An 8,315-nucleotide genomic window follows, 5' to 3' on the forward strand; every position below is an offset into this window, starting at 1 on the left:
ATTCATTCCTTCAATATTTTTTGAGCACCTGCTATGTGCCAGGCCCTGTGCCAAACGCTGAGGATACAGCATAATACGACATTATCCTTGTCATATTATGAGCAGGAGGCAAAAAGGCAGTAAAAGTCTATCCAGAGTTGAGGGCCAGGGAGCACAAACGTAGATGAGGGGAGTGGTCAGTTCTATCTGGGGAGATTTAGGAATGACTTCAAAGACGGGCTGACCTTAATTTTCATCTTGGAAACTAGATAAGAGTTCACCAGGTGGATTGGGTGGACACAGCTGCAGCTGAAATAAGCCGTGAAGGCAGAAAGCAAGGAGGTGAGTTTGTTCAGCACCTCCAAGAGTCCCTGGGTGGTGCATATGGTTAAGTGCTGGGCTACTAACTGAAAGGTTAGTGGTTCAAACCCACCCAGAGATGCCTAGGAAGAAAGGCCTGGTGATCTACTTCCAAACGGTCACAGCCATGAGAACCCTATGGAGGACAGTTCTACTCTGAAACACATGGGATCGCCATGAATTGGAACCGACTCAACAGCAACTGGTATTGGTACACTATGGGGAGGGCACGGCAAGAGATTAGGCCGGAGAGGTACAAAGAGGCTGGAGGATGCGGTGGTGGAAAAGGGTTTTGGGTGCCATGCTGAGGGATTCTAACCTGGAATGACCAAGAGGTCTTTGGATAGAATTCACAGGCTCTATGAACTTGTTTAAATACGTGCCCTGGTGGCGCAATGGTTAAGGGCTCGGCTGCTAACCAAATAGTCGGGGATTCAAATCCACCAGCCACTATGTGGGAGAAAAGCCCTGGAGATCTGCTCCTGTAAAGATTACAGCCTTGGAAACTCGATGGGACAATTCTACTCTGTCCCATAGGGTGGCTATGAGTCAGAATCAACTGGACGGCACACAATAACCACTTCTTTATTTGTACTAACCTCTATCTGAAATTCAGCATCACCTTCAATATGAATATAGGCAACAAACCACAGAAGTTTCAGCACCCATGACTTTGTCATCAACAGATATCACAGTTTTTTTCATGTCACTTGAGCATGGTGCCAGATATTTCAAAATATTGTTTCAAAATTACTTCAAAATATTGGCATTTATTAGACCCACTGCTGTATTTTGTAATAACCCGTTGCCATCGAGTGGATTCTGGCTCATAGCGACCCTATAGGACAGAGTAGAACTGCCCTATAGGGTTTCCAAGGAGCGGCTGGTGGATTCGAGCTGCTGACCTTTTGGTTAGCAGCTGATCTCCATATTTTGTCATACAATGTGTTAACAACAACAACAAAAAGAACATATGTTAACTATATGCAAATTTTCTTTTTAAAAAATATATTGATACTTCGGTTTCAGTATAAGGGATTGCCTTTGTTAATACAGTGGACTTTATTTTACGTATTTAAAACCATTATATTAGGAAGGTGTCCATAGACTTCACCAGACTGCCAGAGGGGTCCGTGAAACAAAAATAAAATTAAGCAGCCCTGCCTGGGCTAGCTAAGCAGGCTAGTGGCCTGGTCATGGTGGCATTTTCAAGAGTTCACCCAGACAGCTGTGTCCTTTAGGAGTTGGTGGCAGTACTCTAGGGGAGAAACCATGGGGGCCAGAAGGAAGGTGGGAGAGGTGGCAGGGAGGGGCAGGGACAACTCAGATGTTAAGGAGCTAGCAATTCTGCAGCTGGGTTTTATGCTGCTCTTTGCAGGATGTACTGCAATCTAGAGTTTGGCACAAATGATACTCTGCCTCTCACCCGCTTGCCTGAACACTGTGCTCACACGCTGGGCCTCTCCCCTGCCCTGCCTCCCCTAACCTCCCTCGCCCCCTGGCTGCACTAAGCTCCCCCAGCAGGCCTCATTCACATCCACTGTCTAATGCCTACAGCTGCCCCATCTGGCTGACCCTGAGGACATAAAGATCCCAGAAGACAATTGTTACTTGTTACTGAATGGGAGAGGGGTCTGAGGATTGGTGGAGAGGGGGGCGGGGAGGCGAGGAGGATGAGGAAGATGCCAAGGGGAAGGAGGAACCAGGATTCCTGGAATTTCTGCCTCCTGAGCCAACATCCAAGAATGAGCTGGACAATAAAACCTGAGCACACACGGGGCTTTGGCTTTGAACTCCTAGGACATGGCATTTTGGTTTGATGGGTCACATGGCACTGGGGCTCCCCATATAACACGTTAGTTATTTGTTATTTAATATCAACAGGGAATGGAATCCTTGTCCCTCATCACAAAGCAACTCCTTCCTCAAACCAGTGATTTAGAAAATAATATTGGAGTTATTATTCCCTGTCCTTGAGCATAGAGGATGTGACCCAGCTGGAGCTGGGCTCATAAGGGCTCACAAGGACTCACAAGGGCTCACAAGGACACATCAACTGGACCCTGAGGTATAAAGACAGTAGCTAAGATAATCTTGGAAAATATCTTTAGGGAATCTTTCACATGAGCCAATCAAACAGAACACAAAAGACTTTTCACTCTTATCTTTTTCTATTAGTATTCAGTGAACGGAAAATTTATTGGGCCAGTGAAGACCCTCCTAACTGTTATTACTGAAACCTGTACCGATGATTGTTAAGAAAGACAATCAAAATACAGGATCACAGTTTTCAGCCAGTCTGTGAAAAAGTGAAGCTTTCAATGATTTTGTCCAGGTTCTGTAAAGTTCCTGGGACTTGGGCACACATGGCTGTGGCAGCATGCTTGTCGATTTTCCCACTCTTGCCTACTCTGTAATATACTTTGGACTCGGGCAGACATGACTCTAGCAGCGTGCTTGTCCGTTTTCCCACTTTGTCTGTTCTGTGATATTTCCTTGGACTCAGGCAGACATGGCTCTGGCAGCATGGTTGTCCGCTTCCCACTTTTGCCTTTTTGAATATATGCCGAATAAAACTTTCTTTTTGCTTTACTAAACTTTGTGATATTTTTCTCTTACAACAGCAGTCACCCAAGTTTTCTTGTCCCCGTATCAGGGACTCAAGTTGGCCCAATCTGGAAAAACCATTGATTGGATCCAGCTCAAGGACCTTACTGAGGGTGAACATATCGTGGTGTATGGTCCAGTCTATTCCCCCCCACAGCCTTACTGTCAGGGAAAGGAAGGGACTGTTGTTGTTGTTAGTTACGTCGAGTCAGTTCTAATTCATGGCAAGCCCATGTGTTACAGAAAAGAACTGCTCCATAGGGTTTTCTTGGCTGTAATCTTAACAGGAAGTAGATTACCAGAACTGTTCTTCCACAGTACCGCTGGGTAGGTTTGAATCACCAACCTTTAGGCTATCAGTTGAGTGCAAACAGTTTGCTCTATCCAGAGACCTTAAGGAAGGGACTAGTTACAATACTATGATAAGTAAGAATCACTGTTATTGTGTGAGTGGCACGTGCCGGGCACTACACTAAGCACTTGGTATACATTACTGCGTTACATTATGATACACATTAATACATTTCTGCATTTAACCCCACAACCATCCTCTAGCAGAGGCCCTCTAGCAGAACTGCACCATAGGGTTTCCAAGGATATAATCTTTAGGAAAGCAGACTGCCACATCTTTCTCCCACGGAGCTGCTGGTGGGTTTGAACCACCAACCTTTTGGTTAGCAGCCAACCACTTAACCACTGCGACACCAGAATCTCCTCAGAAGGAACATCAGCAGTGTTTTAAACCATTCAAATAGGAAAAAGAAATGTCTGGAAAGAAATACACCAAAATGTTGACAGTGGTTGTTTTTTGTTTGTTTTTGGCAGGGATTGGGGATAAAAGCAGGGATGTGAGTAATTTTTCTTTTCTTGGATATGCTTAGGTGCATTTTTCCAGCTTTTTTCAGTGAATGTCAATGAACATCTATTGCTTGGCTGTTAAAAATATTAAAAATCCAAGAGAGCAGAGAAGCACTCTTTTGAGCCAGGTAGTAAAACAAAGACCCTACTAACACAAATAGAGGTAGAATAACTAAATAAACCTACAACAAAAGAAGAGATTTAAAAGGTAATTAAAAAACTCCCAACAAAAAGAAAGCCCTGGCCCAGACGGTTTCACTGGAGAATTCTACCAAACTTTCAGAGAAGAGTTAACACCATTGCCACTGAAGGTATTTCAGAGCATAGAAAAGGATGGAATACTCCCAAACTCACTCTATGAAGCCAGCATAACCCTAATACCAACCAGGTAAAGACACCACAAAAAAAAGAAAATTACAGACCAATATCCCTCATGAACCTTGACACAAAAATCCTCAACAAAATTCTAGCCAATAGAATTCAGCAACAAGTCAAAAAAATAATTCACCATGATCAAGTGAGATTTATACCAGGTATGCAGGGATAGTTCAACATTAGAAAACAATCAATGTAATCCATCACATTAATAAAACAAAAGACAAGAACCATATGATCTTATCAATCGATGCAGAAAAGTCATCTGACAAAGTTCAACACCCATTCATGATAAAAACTCTCAACAAAATAGGAATAGATGGGAAATTCCTCAACGTAATTAAGGGTATTTATACAAAGCCAACAGCCAACATTATCCTAAATGGAGAGAGTCTGAAAGCATTTCCCTTGAGAAGGGGAACCAGACAAGGATGCCCTTTATCACCACTCTTATTCAACATTGTGCTGGAGGTCCTAGTCAGAGCAATTAGGCCAGAAAAAGAAATAAAGGGCATCCAAATTGGTAGGGAAGAAGTCAAAGTATCTCTGTTTGCAGATAATACGATCGTATAGACAGAAAGCCCCAAAGAATCCACAAGAAAACTACTGGAACTAATAGAAGATTTTAGAAAAGTATCAGGATACAAGATAAACATACAAAAATCAGTTGGCTTCCTCTACACTAACAAAAAGAACTTCAAAGAGGAAACTGCCAAATTGATACCATTTACAACAGTCCCCAAGAAGATAAAATACTTAGGAATAATTCTAACCAGAGATGTAAAAGACCTGTATAATGAAAACTACAAGACACTACAGCAAGAAACCAAAAGAGACCTGCATAAGTGGAAAAACATACCTTGCTCATGGATAGGAAAACTCAACATTTGAAAATGTTAATTCTACCCGAAGTGATCTACAGATACAGTGCAATCCCAATCCAAATTCCAATGGCATTTTTTAATGAGATAGAGAAACAAATCACCAATTTCCTTTGGAAAGGGAAGAGGCCCCGGTTAATTAAAGCATTACTCAAGAAGAAGAACAAAGTGGGAAGCCTCACACTACCTGATTTTAGAACCTATTATACCACCATGGTAGTCAAAACTGCCTGGTACTGGTACAACAGATACACAGACCAATGGAAAGAATTGAGAATCCAGATATAAATTCATCTGTACTCATTAAGCAATAACTCCCTATCCCCCTTATCCCCAGCCCCTGGTAATCTCTAATCTTCTTTCTACTTCTATGAATTTGCTTATCCCAGATATTTCATATGAGTAGGATCATACAATATTTGTCCTTTTGTGTCCAGCTTCTTTCATTCAGCATAATGTTTGCAAGGTTCATCCACGTGGTAGCATGCATCAGAACTTCATTTCTCTTTATGGCTGAATCATATTCCATTGTATGTACATACCGCATTTTGTTTAGCCATTTATCTGGTAATGGGCACTTGGGTTGTTTCCATCTTTTAACTATTGTGAATAATGCTGCGATGAATATTGGTATACAAGTATCTGAGTCCTGCTTTCAATTCTCTTGTGCATATGTCTAGGAGTAGACTTGCTGGGTCTTGTGCTAGTTCTGTGTTTAGCCATGTTGGGGGCTTTTTAGGTGTAAGGTGATTTTGGACACTTGGGTGAAGAAGCCCGGAGGACAGTGGGGACATAGACCAGGAATTCAGGAATGAAGTTGGGTTAAAGAGACAGATTCAGAGGTCACAGCACCCAGGCAGCGTTTGTCTTCTCTAGATTCTCTAGAGGGGATCAAACTGCCCCACTCCTGTTCTCAGGCTAGAAAACCAAGATACTAGCAGCTGTGGTTTGCTTCAGAGCTCTCAGATAGAAACCGGAATCTTCTCTGAGACAATGAGACAATGTTGCAAACCGATCCCAGGTGTGAGACAGAAACCCGGGAGAACTGGACCAGCCCTCTGATCTGAGCACTGGAACCAAAGCAGCCATCAGCTATGTGTACTGAAATCAGAGACCAAGTTGAAGTTTAAGAAAACACATAGGAATACTTAGAGAGAGGCAGATTGAACTAGAAGTAGACCTTTCTCTTCACTAGAAATCACTGGCATGGACCAACTGAATCGCCCTTCAGCGCCTGCCTAGACCGAACTACTTCTCATTCTGGGTGCATCCTTGTTCTGAAATGGGCATATGAGTCACTGGGAAAATAGAATTCAATTAACAAAAATTCAATCAGACTACAGCTGTTGCAAAAACAGGCACACCTACAAGCCTTCCCCTTGAGCAGCCAGGGGTGCCATGCATTCCGTTCAACCCTGCTGCCTGCCACTGAGCCCCAAATCTCACCATCACCAGGGCTTGTCTTTGGGTGAAGAAGGCATGGCTGCCTTCAACGGTTTTAGTTCCACATGCAAATGTTCCATCCGTGATAACACATCCAAGTGGCTACGTGCTTGTTGCAAATTTGTTTTCAGTTCCCTCTTCTCCTTGAGGGTTAGCTAGGATCAGGACCCTAAGAGAAAGGAGTTTTAATGAGGGAGGGGCAGAGGGAATTTGTAATTTGGTGTGATGCAGGGGATGGGACACAGCTTGAAGGCTGTGGGCTTAGGGTGCGGGTGGGGTACACTATGGGAGGGTCTGCATAAAGTGAATCTGCTGTGCTCCAGATGTGTTGGAAAACGGACACTAGAAGAACCCAGCTGGCAGACCCTGCTTATATTCCCCCACATCCTGTGTGCCCTAATGGACTGTCCTCAAGGTGGTCCATGTATATTTTCTGTGGCTGTTGTCCCAACTGTATGGAAAACCTCTTCCAAGCAGGGGCCTTTTTTTTTTCCTTTTTCTTTTTTAATTAGGGTAAATATATATGTAACAAGGCCCCCAGGTGGCGCAAAAGTTGGCACTCAATTACTAACTGAAAAGTTCACAGTTTGAACCCACCCAGTGGCACTGTGGAAGAAAGGCTTGGTAATTTGCTTCCCGTAAAGATTACAGCCAAGAACACCCCATGGAGCTCAGTACTCCGTACTCTGTAACACATGCGGTGACCGGGAGTCAGAATTGACTCAATGGCCATGGGTATATATGTCACAAAACATTTGCCATTTCAGCATTCTTCACACGTACACCTCAGTGACATTAATTATGTTCATCAAGTTGTTTAACAATCACCATTTATCCATTTCTAATTTTTTTTGAATTTTTTAAATTGTACTTTAGATGAAGGTTTACAGAACAAATAGTTTCTCACTATACATTAGTACACATATTGTTTTATGGCATTGGTTAACAACCCCATGACATGTCAACACTCTCTCTTCTTGACCTTGGGTTCCCTATTACCAGCTTTCCTGTCCCCTCCTGCCTTTTCATCCTTGTCTCTGGGCTGTTGTGCCCCATTAGTCTCATTTTGTTTTATGGGGCTGACTAATCTTTGGCTGAAGGGTGAACCTCAGGAGTGACTTCATTACTGAGCTAAAAGGGTGTCCAGGGGCCATACTCTTGGGTTTTCTCCAATCTCTGTCAGGCTAGTAAATCTGGTCTTTTTTTATTTTTTTAAATCTGGTCTTTTTTTGTGAATTAGAATTTTGTTCTACATTTTTCTCCAGCTCTGTCTGGGACCCTCTGTTGTGATCCCTGTCAGGGCAGTCAGTGACGGTAGCTGGGCACCATCTAGTTGCATTGGACTCAGTCTGGTGGAGGCCATGGTAGTTGTGGTCCATTAGTCCTTTGGACTAATCTTTTCCTTATATCTTGGTATCTTCATTCTCCCTTGCTTCCGAAGTGGTGAGACCAGTGGAGTATCTTACATGGCCACTCACAGGCTTTTAAGACCTCAGACACTACTCACCAAGGTAGAATGTAGAACATTTTCTTTATAAACTATGTTATGCCAATTGAGCTAGATGTTCCCTGAGACCATGGTCCCTACAGCCATCAGCCCAGCAATTCAATTCCTCAGGGAGTTTGGATGTGTCTATGGAGCTGCCATGACCTTGCCTCGTACAAGTTGTTCTGGCTTCCCCAGTATTGTGTTCTGTCTTACCCTTCACCAAAGTTACCACTTACCTATTGTCTATTTAGTATTTCCCCCCCACCCCTCCCGTCCCTTGTAACCATCAAAGATTGTTTCTTTTTGTGTGTAAACCTTTTCGT

Source organism: Trichechus manatus, unplaced genomic scaffold (assembly GCF_000243295.1).
Source record: "Trichechus manatus latirostris isolate Lorelei unplaced genomic scaffold, TriManLat1.0 scaffold00065, whole genome shotgun sequence".
Lineage (NCBI taxonomy): Eukaryota > Metazoa > Chordata > Mammalia > Sirenia > Trichechidae > Trichechus > Trichechus manatus.